This window comes from Canis lupus, chromosome X, assembly GCF_048164855.1.
Source record: "Canis lupus baileyi chromosome X, mCanLup2.hap1, whole genome shotgun sequence".
NCBI classification, from domain to species: Eukaryota; Metazoa; Chordata; class Mammalia; order Carnivora; family Canidae; genus Canis; species Canis lupus.
In genome coordinates this window covers 39,377,082-39,390,584 of record NC_132876.1, presented here as the reverse complement: position 1 = coordinate 39,390,584, position 13,503 = coordinate 39,377,082, and positions in this window count along the sequence as shown.

Sequence of the window (13,503 nt, the reverse complement as noted above, 5' to 3'; positions counted from 1 at the left end):
ATCTTTTTTATTGAATTGTCTTTGTACTTTATCTAAAATTAGTTGTCCATACATGTGGCTTTTTAACTTTTTTAAAAAAAGATTTCATTTATTTATTCATGAGAGACACACAGAGGTGGAGACATAGGTAGAGAGAGAAACAGGCTCTCTGTGGGGAGCCCAATGTGCTACTCCAACCCAGGACCCTAGGATCACAACCTGAGCTGAAGGCAGACGCTCAACCACTAAGCCACCCACGTGTCCCCATACATGTGGCTTTTTAAAAAGACTTATGTATTTATTTGAGAGAGAGGGAAAGAGAGAGCAAGCAAGTGCAGGGCGAGGGCAGAGAGAGAAAGAGAGAGAGAGAATGTTGCAAGCAGATTCCTGGCTAAGTAAGAAACCTGACCCAGAACTCAATCTTACGACTCATGAGATCATGACCTGAGCCAAAAACCAAGAGTCTGATGCTCAACTGACTGAGCTACTCAGACACTCCCATATATATATGGCTTTGTTTTTAGACTCTCTTCTACTCTACTGATCTGTTTCTCTATCTTGATGCTAAGACCACATTGTCTTGATTACTATAGTTTCATAAAATTTGAAATCAGAGACTGTTATCTCCTACATTTGTTATTCTTTTTCAGAGTGGTTCTAACTATTATAGATCCTCTGCATTTCTATATACATTTTAGAATAAACCTGTCAATTTCTGCAGAAAAGAAACTGAGATTTTTTTTTTTTAAGATTTTATTTATTTATTCATGAGAGACACACAGAGAGAGAGGCAGAGACACAGGCAGACGGAGAAGCAGGCTCCATGCAGGGAGCCCAACATGGGACTCGATCCCAGGTCTCCAGGATCAGGCCCTGGGCTGAAGGCAGCACTAAAACCGCTGAGCCACCCGGGCTGCCCAAGAAACTGAGATTTTAATTGTGATTGCATTGGATCTTAGATCAACTTGGGGAAAACTGACCTATTACCAATATTGAATATTCCAACTCATGCACTGGGTCTTTTAATTAAAGGATATCTTTAATTTGTCTCAGCAGTGTTTTGTAGTCTTCAGTCTTACACACCTTTTGACAGCTTTCTCCCTTCCTAAGTATTCATCCCTAACCATCTTGTTTTTGTGCCCTCAGTGCTATTACATATAGCATTGCTCTTTTTTTAAAAGATTTTATTTATTTATTCATGAAAGACACACAGAGAAAGAGAGGCAGAGACACAGGCAGAGGGAGAAGCAGGCTCCATGCAGGGAGCCTGATGTGGGACTTGATCTCGGGTCTCCAGGATCAGGCCCTGGGCTGAAGGCAGCGCTAAACCGCTGAGCCACCTGGGCTGCCCTATTACATATAGCATTGCTCTTTAAGTTTCAATCTCTGATTGTTCACTGCTAATACATAAAAATGCAAATCAATTTTTGTATATTGATCTTACAACCTGAAACTTGATAAACTCATGTATCAGTTCTTTTTCTAAAGATTTTATTTATTGGGGCATGTGGGTAGCTCAGTGGTTGACCATCTGCCTTCAGCTCAGGGCATGATCCCAGGGTCCTGGGATCAAGTCCTGCATCAGGCTCCCCGCAGGGAGCCTGATCCTCCCTCTGCCTATGTCTCTGCCTCTCTCTCTGTGTGTCTCTCATGAATAAATAAACAAAATCTTTAAAAAAAAAAGGATTTTGTTTATTTATTTGAGACAGCATAAACGGGGAGGAAAGTAAGAGAGGAAGGGAGAAGCAGACTTCCTGCTGAGCAGGGAGTCTAAAGTGGTGTTCCATTCCAGGACCCTGAGATGATGACCTGAACCAAAGGTAGACGCTCAACTAACTGAGCCACCCAGGCGCCCCTCATATATTAGTTCTAGTAGCTTTCTTGTGGATTCCATCAGATTTTCTATATAGACTTTCATGTTGTCTGTGAATAAAGACAGTTTTACTTTTCCAACATGGACGTCTTTTGCTTATTTATTTATTTGGCCTGATTTCACTGTCCAGAACATCTAGTACCAATGTTGAAAATAAATGACAAGAGCAAATGCCTTTGTCTTAGTCTTGGTCTTAGGAAGAAATCATTTAGTCTTTCACCATTAAATATGATGTTACTAATACGTTTTCATTTTTTTCTCTTACTGTGATTGAGAAAGTTTCCTCTGATTGCTGTTTTGCTGAGAGTTTGAATGAGGAATGGTTGTTGAACTGTGCCATATGACTTTTCTGCATCTACTGAGATCATAATATGTTTGTGTATGTATTAATTTGTTAATATGATGAGTTGCACCAATTGCTTTTGAATGATAAATCTACTCAGTATTCCTGGCATAAGCCCAGCTTTGTTGTGATGTATTACCCTCTTTATGGATTCACTTTGCTAAAACTTTGTTAAAAATGTTTGCCTCTAGGGACACCTGGGTGGGTCAGTGGTTGAGTGTCTTCCTTTGGCTCAGGTCATGATCCCAGGGTCTTGGGATCGAGTCTTGCATCGGGCTCCCCACCGGGACCCTGCTTCTCCCTCTGCCTATGTCTCTGCCTCTCTCTGTGTCTCTCATGAATAAATACAATCTTTAAAAAAAAGTACAATCTTTAAAAAAAACATGTTTTCCTCTAGGTTCATAGGGATATTGATCATTAGTTTTTGGTTTTTGTTTTTAGAGAGGGGGGAGGGGCAGAGAGAAGGAGGGGAGAGAGAATCTTAAGCAGGCTCCACACCTAGTGTGGAGCCCAACTTGGGGCTTGATCTCACCACTCCGAGATAATGACCTGAGCTGAAATCAACAGTTAGCTGCTTAACTGACAGCCAGCCAGGTATCCCTTGATCAGTAGTTTTTTATTGTAATGTCTTTGGTTTTGGTATGAGAGTAATGCTCGCCTCATAAAATGACTTCTTAGAACCAGTAATGCTGGCCTCATAGAACTCTCCCTCCATTTTTGGGAGAGAGTTTTTGTATAATGTATATTATTTTTTCCTTGAACGTTTGATGGAATTCACCAGTAATCACATTTTTTTCTTATAATTTTTTTAACATAAAAAATACAAGTAACAAACATAAAGACTTTTTGTGGTTTGGTTAATGTTTACATATAGTCATAGCTTTTCTAAAATGTGTACTTTAGGATCATTAGTTTTCTCTGTATTCAATGAGACAGAATTAAAATCCTACCCACCCAATACATTTTAATAACTGTATGGAAATTTTATATAAAATATATATAAATATTTATACAAATGTATATATTTATATATATAGCATGAAATTCACCTGCTTAAATTACACAATTCAGTATTCAGTATTTTTCAATATATTCACAGCTGTACAATCATAACCATAGTCTAATTTTATCTTGTTTCATTTCATTTTATTTTATTTATTTTTAGAGAGAGAGAGAGAATGTGAGCAGGGGCTGGGGCAGAAGGAGAGAGAGAACCTTAAGCAGGCTCCATGCCCAGCATGGAGCCCCACATGGGACTCAATCTCACAACCCTGAGAGCATGACCTAGCTGAAATCAAGAGTCAGATGCTTAACTGACTGAGCCACCCAGACACTCCATCATAATCTAATTTTAGAACATTTTTATCACCCCCAGAAGAAACCCTCTACCTATCAGCAGTCACTGCTTACATACCCTTTCCCAGTTTCTGACAAACGCTAATGTACTTTCTGTGTTTATGGATTTGCCTATCTGAACATTTCATATAAATGGATAAATGAAATTATACACTTGGTCTTTTGTGGCTGGCTTTTGTCACTTATCATGATGTTTTCAAATTTCATTTATGTTGTGGCATATATCAGTACTTTATTCCTTTTTAGTGCCTAATCATATTTTATTGTAAGCACCATACAATTTTAAGGAAAACACTTTCAATTCATATTAGATACACTAATGCTATTAAAAAAAAAAAAGCTAAATTCTTCAGTAAAAGAAATCGGTAGTTTCCAGTCAAGAGAGTGAGTTCACAAGGATAACAGGAACCTAAAATATACTCTTTTTTAATTGAAAAAATAACAAAGACAAACCAAAAAAACAGACTCTTAAGTATAGAGAACAAACTGATGGCTACCACAGGGGAAGTGAGTAGGGGAATGGGTGAAATAGGCAAAGGGGATTAAGGGGATGTTTATTATGAACACTGAGTAATGTATAAAATTGCAGAATTACTATATTGTACACCTAAAAATATTGTATCACTATATATCAACTATATTGGAATTAAAATAAAATATTTTAAAAAGCAAAAAAAAAAGAAAAAACATAACAGATTATAGTGATGGTTGCACAACCCTGTTAATATACTAAAAGCCATTAAATTGTAGCTTTATTTTTTTAATTAATTAATTTTATTTTATTATTTATTTTAAAGATTTTATTTACTTATTCATGAGAGACACAGAGGGAGAGGCAGACACACAGGCAGAGGGAGAAGTAGGCTCCATGCAGGGAGCCCAATATGGGACTCAATCCCAGGACTCCGGGATCATGCCCTGAGCCAAAGGCAGATGCTCAACCGCTGAGCCACCCAGGCATCCCAATTTATTTAAAGAGAGAGAGCAGGGGAAACAGCAGAGGGAGAGGGAGAGAGAGTTTCAAGCAGACTTTGTAGTGAGTGTGGAGCCCGATGTGGGGCTTGATGTCACGACCCTGGGATCACGACCTGAGCCAAAACCAAGAGTCAGATGCCTTATCTACTGTGCCACCCAGGTGCCTCTGAATTGTAACTTTAAATAGGTGAATTGTATGATATATGGATTAGATCGCCATAAGGCTGTTTTTTTTTTTTTTAACGATATAGCAGATATCACCAGAAAGGGAAGGGAGGTAGCAATTAGCAGGAAGCTGAAGCCACAGGCTTGTGTGAGTTGCTCTTAGGTTTTCTACTGCACACAGTATACTGTACAGCTCATTGCTTACTACTTTTTTAGGAGTTATATTAACCATATTTGATGTAGAGAGAATTGCAAGAATTAGGACTATAAAATATCCTTAACTAGTAATAAAAGATCTTGTTTATTCATCCTAGTTTTTCTACACACAATAAATATTATCTTAGAATCCACTGTGTACCAGGCACTATTCTAGGAACTCATGATCAGTCACAGGCACAGATGGATGATCGTGGTATGTGAAAAATATGCATACAAGCAAAACTGATATGGAAGCTTCCAAAAGGTAATGTGCCTTTCAAATTTTCTAAAATGAACATGTCTTCCTTTTGTATTCTCAAAAAAAATCATAAACAAGAAGAATAACATACATATATTCTCCAGAGATTATTTTTATTTGATTGGAGGCTTAACTGTTATTCAAAACATGCAGTTATCCTAACTAAGATCTCAAGTTATTCCTGTGGGTTTTTTTTTCTTGTTTTTGGTTTTGTTTTGTTTTGGCCTGCTTGCTTATTTAGTTATCTACATCCATGTATTTATTTGTTATCTACATCCATCTATTTATTTTCACTCTTAGAAAGAAGTGAAAGTGTGTCTGTTTTCTTTTGCTGTGTACCAAAATACTACAAACTTGGCAGCTTACAAAAATACTACTATTTCAATGGGTCGGCAGCCTGAGCTGGTTTATCTCACCATCATCTTGCTAGGCTGAAATCAAGGTATTGACTAGGGCTGACAACTCACCTGAGGTTCTAGGCCCCCTCCAAGATCCCATGGTGTTGGAAAACTTTGTTTCCTTGCATCTGTTGAACTTATGGTGGCTGTGTATAAGGCTGGCAGGAGGCCCCCGGCTGTTTCTTCTCTCCTTTAAGGGCTAACCTAATGAAGTCAGTCCTACCCAGAATACCTCCATTTAGATCAACTCAAAAGCAACACCTGCAAAATCAGTTTGTCATCATACTCACAGAACCCCCCCACAATCAAGAGGAGGGTATTACAAGAGGTGTACATACCAGATGGTGGGAATCTTAGGGGCCACCTTAGAATTCCACCTACCACAGAAGGGTTCTTTAAAGGATTATAAGAAACTCTCCTAATTATTCTTCAATTCACTCACAAGAAGAACTGAAGCATGTTCTGTAACATAACTACACACACAAAATTAACTATAAAACTATGAATTACAATAGCAATATAAAGAATTATGTTTGATGAAGGGAAGCCTCAAATCATCTTAATGAAATTAACTATTTCTAGTATATACAAATTCTATTGTCAGGAAAAATTGTGAAGGATCAAAAAGGACAAGAAAGTGTTAGTGGTTGGGTGTCTTGTCGAGTTTACCCATCAGGGTTATCTCCACCTTTCATTGTCTTTCAATTATTTTACAATTTTAAGTTGTAGGCTACTAAAAGCACTACAAATGATTTTTCCACATGCAAATAAAATTGATTTCCCTCTCTCTCTGTGGACAAAGCCAGTTTTGAATCTTTGTAAATTCATTTCATAAGCTATTTCTACTCTTTGAATTAGCCTTGAACCATTAACATCTTTCTGGCTCTTTCATTGGTTAATGAGTTAAGTAAAATCTTTAACCCACATTCATTTTATATCTGTAAGATCTGATTGTCATGATTTTACCTTTAAAAAATTAGCCTTTATCACTACTTATCTTTCAAATTCCAAAGAATTATTGTAAATATTCAGTTTCAGCAATGATAATTAGTTATAGCATAGGATTTCTGTGTATGTCATGAGCCAGCTTTTGTGATTGATTATCTGTTTAGTGGCAAGTATTTTGCTACGTCCTTGCTTGATATGTTTAAAAACTGCCTGTTTCTGTTTTCAATTTTTGAATCATGCATACTTAAGTAAAGTCATGATGGTAAAGTAGTGACTGTATTAAAGCCTATGAGGCAGGTTTTTAAGCAATCAGAGAATTTGGTCCCCTTAGACTCTGTACCTTACTTCCTAACATCAGGATAATGGGGAAAATACGTTAATTCTCCTTCACAGTTCATTATTTAAATACTCCTTCAGTAATGAGTCTTTTTCTGATTCCATAATTCCACCTACCAGTTTGGTGTGGGGAATCTGGCTATTTAAATACAAGCACATTATGTATTTATTTATTTATTCATTTATTTTTGGCTGAAAGCTGAATTTCCAAAAGAAATAAATCAAATGCAGCTTTTTTTGAAAATTGGAGCTATTATGCTAAGCTGATGTATCCTAGCAAGGAAAAGAGCAAAGCACTTGGAACTAATAGAATTGGCTGAACACTGGGATTTTTAAAAGGTCCTGGCCAATTTCCTGGCTGACCTCTCACAGCATAATGTAGCAGTAAATTGGAGTGGCATCTGAGTAATACAGACTCACATATCCTTGACATGTACTAGTCACAATCTTAATGTCTTACATAGCATTTATTATTATTTTATTCAGCTTAAAATGTGTAGAACATGCACTCACAAGTAAATTTTAATATTGCATTATTTTCTTGAAATTGATTGGAATAGTAGGTGGTAACTATGTTCCCTAGCAACAATAACACTGCCTAATTTATGAACACTGACTGACATTAGCCAGCAGAATCAAAGCAGCCTTGAGAAAATTTAAGGTGACAGAAACGCCATATTGTTGAACTCCACCTTATTAGGACTAAGAACACAAAAGATTCACCCAATCATCCCTTTATCCTACCTAGTTGTTATATAAGGCTTTTTTTGTTTTTGTTTTTTTCTTCATTAGCACTTACAACCTAAAAGAGAGAACTTAATTATCTCTTAGATTTCATCAATTGTCAAAGAAGTCTAACAATGCTTTGAACGCCATCCCTTATGTAGTCATTAACAGAAATTGCTAGAATGCATATATCTTTAGTTTATCACTATTAGACGAAACTGCCTGATGAAGTCTTAGATTATATTCACAAAGCTGGTTTGGTGTCCTGTGGATAGAGGTGCTTATGTGTATAGATAACAAATCATGGCCATGTCTCCTTGATTAATAAGCTAGGGACTGAGGTCAAAAAAAGTAATCACACCATGATTTCTGCTCTGCAGAAGTTTACAGTCTAGCAGGGAAGATAAATATATAAGAAATTAATCACCATATAAAGCATATAATGTGGATATACACAAAGTGTAATGGAAATACAAAGAGAGAAGTGATTATGATGAAATAAAGAGAGGGATAATAAAAGTGGAAGAAGTTGGTCCCAAGAGGAGACTTTTGGGGAGGGTCAAAGAATTACCAAGCAGGGAGAAGGGAAGGGTCATTTTCGTCAGAGGGAACAGCTTAAGTAAACTGTATGTAACACTGATGTTTACATCACAACAAAAAAAAGTACATTTTTTTTCATTAGCATTAAAAAAATAAACATTTTCATCGGCCCCTTGAAGTGAGGTGATGGATTAGGTTTCCCACTTCAGCAGGTCCATAAGCAAGATGCTTTTATGTCTTGAATACAGAATTAAATAGGTTTGGGGTGCCTGAGTGGCTCAGTCTATTAAGCATCTGCCTTTGGCTCAGGTCATGATCCCAGGGTCCGGGAATGGAGCCCACATCAAGCTCCCTGCTCAGTGGGGAGCCTGCTTCTCTCTCTCCTTCTGCCCCTCCCTCACCACTTGTGCTCTCTGCTCCCTCTTATGCTCTCTCTCTCTCTTTCTCTCAAATAAATAGATAAGTAAATAAAATGTTTTTAAAAAGAATTAAATAGGTATGTATTCCAAACCAACACGAGCCATAGCTACTTTAGTTGACAAAAAGATGTTAATAGAACAAGTGTTGACCTTTTTAATTTTTGTATTCTCAATGTAAAAACCATATTAAAATCTCCCTGGTATATCAAAAGAACATTGAGTGAGATTAAGAAAGAAAAGATGACTTTATTTTCTGAATGTCTTATCTAGATATATTTGGTCTAAGTATTTTTGGTTTTGCTGACAGCCCTTCTAAAATGTAGCATTCGGGGATCCCTGGGTGGCGCAGCGGTTTGGCGCCTGCCTTTGGCCCAGGGCGCGATCCTGGAGACCCGGGATCGAGTCCCACATCGGGCTCCCGGTGCACGGAGCCTGCTTCTCCCTCTGCCTGTGTCTCTGCCTCTTTCTTTCTCTCTCTGTGACTATCATAAATAAGTAAAAATTAAAATAAAATGTAGCATGCTTAAATTTCATACCTGGGGTGCTTGTTACAAATCCTTACACTCCTGCCTAGTGAATCAGAATATATGGAGGTGAGACACAGGAATTTGTACTTTCCACGAATTCCTCAGGTTATGTTTAGATATTACTGCTTTATTTGGCCTAAAGGTGTAGCTAAGGCAGAATTGCTTCCTAGAGCACCACAGAACTGAGAAGCAATTGCAAATCAATAGCCTAGAAAATGTGTAGACAGAATGAACTATAGATATACCAACAAGTAAGAGAAGGGGTAAAAAGAAAAAGTTCAGACTTGTTTTATTTTCATTTCTTTCTTAGTAAGAGTACGAATTCACAGAACACATGTTTACCCAAAATGATTCTTAGAATTTTTTTTTTGATTCTTAGAATTTTAAGGAAAATGCAGCAACACACAATAGTAGGTAACATCATGTTTCAATTTGCAAGCATAGGGGAAGAAAAACTTTTCCTCTAACCTCTTGGGTGCTGTCTCTTGGGATTTGTGAATTCAACTGACAAAAGACAGATTAGCAAGAGAAAAAACAATGTACATATACAAGGGAGCACTTTTTATTAAAAAAAGATTTTATCTCTTTACTCATGAGATACACAGAGAGAGGCTGAGAGATAGGGAGAGGGAGAGAAGCAGGCTCCATGCAGGGAGCCTGATGTGGGACTCGATCCTGGTACCCCAGGATCATGCCCTGAGCCAAAGGAAGATGCTCAACCACTGAGCTACCCAGGCATCTCTAACAAGGAAGTACTTATTGATAAGTAACTCAATAGGGTAGTTATAATTCGGAGCTTATATATCTAACTTAGAAAAGGGAGTGGGGGCAAAGGCTTCTATGGGAAGAACAAATAGGTTTCTTTAGGAAAGATAAATGAGTTTCTAAAAGAACAAATACTAGAGGAGAAAGTTTGTGATCATTTTGTTTATGAAGCTGTGAGTGGTCTTTCTGTCTTCTCCATGAGAGAAGGCATGAAACTCACCCTGAGAGGAGATTTATGGTAGGTTGACTATTGGTCTTCCTCCTGGCAGTAGAAGCTTCCCCCAAGAGGGAATTTATGGCAGTCTTCATTTCTCAGAAGTTTTTGCTTGTAAGGGAAGCAGGTAAGGGATGTTCTGAGAAAGGAGGCTTCGTTCTTCATCTGTTGAATTTCAAATGTCTTCAGCTTAAAATAATCTTTATACCAACTATGGGGTTCTTAGTGTGTCCCTACACACAGCAAAAAGCCATTTTGGAATGGACTGTGTTCCAGTATTTAAAGTTAGAGTATGTATTTTTGCTCTAAAACAAGGAAACAGAGCAAGGGTGTATACAAATAACTGCGCAAGGCACATTGGTTATCATATACTAGAGAGAACTGGAAACCAAGATAATTCCCCATCCCTATATTAAACAATTCTAAGAGTAGGCATATTATCTTGTCCCTCTGTTAAATAATACTAACAGCAGGCATACTTTCCTGTCCTTAAACTGGAACCAGGCATAAAAACTTAGCTTCTCACTGTAGGATATATTTGTTCTTAGGAGATAAGCTGATTAAAATAGCATGATCATCAAGATTCACTTCAAGATCCCCATCCTTAAAAAAAAAAAAAAAAAAAAAAAAGATCCCCATCCTTGCTATGCTCACCAACCGCAAGTTTTTTGTCATAAACTCTGCCCAATCTGTAGCAGATTCCTGTCTTCAAAATCACCTTAAAATCACCTTTTCCAGGCTCAAAAACCCTAAAACAACATATACACAACCTTCCTTAATTCCTCCACTTTGGAACAGTACTAAGACTGGCATGGTGTTTTTCTTTCATACCATAGCAATTCTGATAAACTTAGCATCACTTGATCAACCGGTTGCTCCGTAAAAACTGTGAAACACTAAAAAAAATGGGCAAAATATTACTAGTTGTCCTTTCAATGGAACGTTAGGTGTTGCCTAGCAGACCTTTAGGGATTATCTGATTCTATTCAGGTCTATGCTTTGCACCTCTCTTTGAGCTATCTATCTATTCTATATGTGTAGTAAATTGATAATAATGCAAACTATTTTTATCCATAGAGATGTAAACAATTTTTTTCTGGTTGGGGATGCAGTAAATTAAAGAAGAGATGATTCCACACATTACATTTTACTTCCCTGTGAGTGTTGATCAGTTTTGCAATGCTTCAAAAATTCCTATGATTATATATGTGCCTATTCTTTGGATTCTTCTTTGAACCATTATGAACTTCTTCCTTGTTCAATCATTAATGAGTGAATTAAATAAACCCTTTGATGGGTGTTTATATTTGTATAAATCATGATGTTACCTTTTTGAAATTTATCCTTTAACACTGATGATCTTTTGGAGACTCAGGAGTCAACCCCAGGATGGAACAAAAAAAAGGAATGAGACTTGGCTGAAAATCTACCTGAGTGATATGCCAGAACTAAAGGGTAAAGAAAAAGAACAGATTTGAAATTTGGTACCTAAGACCATGATAAATGAAGCAGGCTGTATTAGGGTTCTCCAAGCAAACAGAAAGAGAGAGAGTCATTTGGCTCACATTATTGTGGGGCCTGGCAAGGCCAAAATTTATAGGGCAAGCAAGAATACTGAAAATGCAGGTGACAGTTGATGTTGCAGTCTTGAGTCTGAAATCTGCAGTGCAGGCCAACAGGCAGGAAACTCATGCAAAGTTTTTTTCTATGTTTCAGTCTTTTTTTTACAGTTTTTTAAATAAAGATTTTATTTATTTATTCATGAGAGAGACACACACACAGAGAGAGACAAAGACACAGGCACGGGCACGGGCAGAGGGAGAAGCAGGCTCCATGCAGGGAGCCCGACCTGGGACTCGATCCTGGGTCTCCAGGATTATGCCCTGGGCTGAAGGCAGCACTAAACCACTGAGCCATCCAGGTTGCCCCTATGTTTCAGTCTTAAGGCAGAATGGCTTCTTCCTTGGAAAACCTCAGGTTTTCCCTTAAGGTTTTCAGTTGATTAAAATGTGGCCCACTCGCATTATATAGAGTAATCTGCTTTGCTCAAAGTCTATTGATTGTAAGTGTTAATCATATGTATAAAATAACTTCACAGAAGAGCCTGGGTGGCTCAGTCAGTTAAACATCGGACTCTTGGTTTCAGCTCAGGTCAAGATCTTAGGGTTGTGAGACTGAGCCGAGTTGGGTTCCATGCTCCACATGGAGTCTGCTTGAGATTCTTTCCCCTCCTTTTCCCTCCCCCTCTGCTCCTCCTCCTCTTCCTGCTCATGCTCTCTTTCTCTCTCTCTCTAAAATAAATAAAATCTTTATAAAAAAATACCTTCACAGAAGCATCTCAACTGATTCTTTTTAAGATTTTATTTATTTACTTATTTGAAAGAGAGAGAGGGATCCCTGGGTGGCGCAGCGGTTTGGCGCCTGCCTTTGGCCCAGGGCGCAATCCTGGAGACCCGGGATCGAATCCCACGTCGGGCTCCCTGTGCATGGAGCCTGCTTCTCCCTCTGCCTGTGTCTCTGTGCCTCTCTCTCTCTCTGTGACTATCATAAATAAATAAAAATTAAAAAAAAAAAAAGAAAGAGAGAGAGAGAGCAAGAGCATGAGCAGCAGGGAGGGGCAGAGGGAGAAACAGACTCCCTGCTGAGCTGGGAGCCTGATGCAGGGCTCAATCCCAGAACCGTGGAATCATGACCTGAGCCCAAGGCAGATGCTTAAGACTGAGCCACCCAGGTGCCCCTCAATTCATGTTTAACCAAACAGCTGTGGACCATAACCTAGTCGTGCTGATACATAAAATGAACCATTATACAGCCCACAACATTTTCATAGGCTTACAGTTGAGGCAAGAATCAGTCTTTTTGTGAGTGTCTACAACAGTGCTTCTTAAGCTTTAATTCACAAAGGAATCACCTATGGATCAAATTATATGCAGATTCTGATTCAGTATTTCTTTATTTTTTTTTATTCAGTATTTCTGGGGTAAACCCTAACTAGCTCCCAGATGATGCTAATAATGCTGGTCCTTGGACTAAACTTTTTTTTTAAAGATTTTATTTACTTATTCATGAGACACAGAAAGAGAGAGAGGGGCAGAGAGACAAGCAGGCTCCATGCAGGGAGCCCGACTTGGGACCCGATCCCGGGTCTCTAGGATCACACCTCCAACCAAAGGCAGCCCTAAACCGCTGAGCCACCCAGGCTGCCCTTTGGACTATACTCTGAAAACAAGGGTTTAAACCAGCACTGCGCAATAGAAATATTATCCAAGCTACAAATGTGAGGCATACATGTAATTTTAAAAATTATAGTGGCTACATTAAAATGTAAAAAGAATGGGATGCCTGGATGGCTCAGTGGTTTAGTGCCTGCCTCTGGCCCAGGGTGTGATCCTGGAGTCCTAGGATCGAGTCCCACATTGGGCTCCCTGCATGGAGGCTGCTTCTCCCTCTGCCTATGTCTCTGCCTCTCTCTCTCTCTCTGT